The sequence below is a fragment of the Drosophila elegans genome, unplaced genomic scaffold (genome assembly GCF_018152505.1).
Source record: "Drosophila elegans isolate 14027-0461.03 unplaced genomic scaffold, ASM1815250v1 contig_37, whole genome shotgun sequence".
Classification (NCBI taxonomy): domain Eukaryota; kingdom Metazoa; phylum Arthropoda; class Insecta; order Diptera; family Drosophilidae; genus Drosophila; species Drosophila elegans.
This window is the reverse complement of record NW_024545752.1, coordinates 49,070-51,706: the sequence shown is the minus strand read 5'-3', so window position 1 is coordinate 51,706 and position 2,637 is coordinate 49,070.

The following is a 2,637-nucleotide window of genomic DNA, read 5'->3' as shown; positions in this document are numbered from 1 at the left end:
CTTCAAAGCCCGGAATTAATCGAGCACCCTTGCAGGCTGACGTCGCATCGAACCAACTGGTTGAAGTTCAAAAAGTACGTAAGTTCCCACATCGAACTAACTCCACAGCTCAACTTCAATGAGGACATCGACTGCTATGCCAATGCACTGGCGTCTGTACTCGTCGCAGCAGCCAAAGAGTCTACACCGCAAGGGAGGGATGGGCACACACACCAACACAAAACTAACCTTGAAATCGAACAGCTTGTTTTGGAGAAAGACGTTTGAGGCGTGCTTGGCAAAACAGCAGATCGCCATCCTCAAAACATAGTCTTAAGGAAACTGGTCGCAGACTTACCAGGGCTCTAAGGCACGAAAAAGAAAAAGCACAACGCCAGTACATTGAGAAACTCTCACCCACCAGCACCAAGCATCCCCTGTGGAGGGCCCACCCAAATCTAAGTGAGCCGGCCGAAACAGTAATCCCCGTAAGAGACTCTTCAGGCAACTGGGCCAGAAGCGACAAAGACAGAGCTTGTACATTTGCTTTACACCTTCGAAATGTTTTTCAGCCAAACCCTGCAAATAATTCATTCACACTACCGCCGCCGTCAATTCGAGGTGGAACTGAGACGGCGCCAATTCTGTTCCAAACAAACGAAGTTGCAAAAGTCATCAGCGAGCAATTAAAAACAAAAAAGGCCCCAGGCGGTGATCTAATAACTCCTAAGATGCTAATTAAACTCATAAACTGTGCAGTTGAGGCACTTTGTAAACTCTTTAACGGGATTACACGACTTGGCTACTTCCCAAAAAAATGGAAAAAGTCGGTAACCATAATGATTCCAAAGCCAGGAAAGATCACACAATACCAGCATCATATAGACCGATAAGTTTACTCTCGTGTCTGTCAAAACTGCTCGAAAAATGCCTTTTGACGCGCATAGTCCCATATCTGAAAGAGCACATCATTATTCCGGCGCATCAATTTGGCTTTCGAGAAAGCCGTGGAACAATAGAGCATTCGAGGAAATATTCCCACGAACGAGCGGCTAACTACTTCTACATTCGCAGACGATACTGCGATCTTAAGTTGGTCCAAATGCCCAATTCAGGCAACAGCACTGTCAGATATATCTTTTGAATTTAAGATTTTATATACTTATTATTAGTCTCAATTCAGAGAATATTCAATTAATAAAATGCATATGTAAACAAAAAAAAATATTTGGTTGCACTCTGATCACAGCGATTAAATAGGCACGGTGTTAAAGTTTAAGATCACTTTAAAATTTGAATTTTGCCATGGTTGTATTAGGCCAGAGCCCCTGCTTTCGAATTGTTCACAATAGAAATCGGTTTGGGTAGGACAAGCAAAATTAGTACGAACCAAAGACAATCAAATGAAGGGATAGCCCTTACTTGTTTGAAAGAAAGTTAAACTAAAAATTTGCAGCAGCATCTGTTGCTTAAGTTGCTAGGCGGCAATATCAAAAGATGATGTGATGAGAGAGGTTGGGAGAGAGAGCAGGTACAGCCAAATTGGTCCTAGCCAAAACAGTTACCTTAAGGAACACCAGAACGTATGAAAGGTTGTTTAAAAGAAGAATACGTTGTGTATATTTTTAAAGACCTAAGCCCATCAAGAAAAGAATCTCGCCATAGTAGTAACTGAATCCATTTTTAAAGGTTGAATAAACAAATTTATCAAGAGAGAGAGAGAGAACTCAAGAAGATTGGTCGTCGTTGATCGATGTCTAAAAACCCATGCTGTGATTAGATATAGGGCAACTGCAGAGGTGTTGCAGTTGAATTGTAATAATTTAGTACAAATTAACGAACTCTATTTGAATTTAAATGGATTTATGAAATGTCATTTCTAACAAAGTACAATGTGGCAACATTGGCTGAAGACGCCATGACTCATTACATTTTCATCATCTGGATTTATTTGAAGTTTGGACAACTGGTGTTACACTTTGACACAAGTGTAGTTGGTCTGCATTACCGGACATACAACAAAGACGATCTTTTGGGTTAATCGAAAAGTAGATTTACAGGTGCAACAACATTAATGGTCCTTTGAAAGCCAACTGAACAAAACATTGGAAATACTTCCCTTTTTGCCTGACGCGGCGAAACATAACTATTTCGATTTGAGTCAATTACGGAGTGGAAAGATATATGGATCCGCAGCAAGCAAGCATGGAACTGACAATATCAATGAAGACCACAACTGCGAAGATATAAACAGTGGATTTGAAGATCGAAAGCATTTGGACATAGCCGTACTGCCAGCATCAACACCACATCCAATGCTAAAAATCTTTTAGCCCGTAAACCATCGTCTGAAATAAAAACTTCATTACAACGATCAAGCAAATCAAATAAGTTGCAGGTGCTTCAAACAGAGATCGAGTATTTAAGGGCTTAACAAGAAATACAAAAACAACTAGCTGCTCTAGACTTCATGAAAAAGGAGCTTCAGATTCAGAGACAACTGCAAATGGTCTAACTGGAGAAAGATGACGATGACCAGGAAGAGAACGAAAAGGATTACGAGGAAAAAGAGCAGAATAGCCAGAGAGTCAACGAATCACAATCGCGTACACGTGAGTGGATTGGTCATCATCCAGAAAGGTTAGATTTTAGGAATGT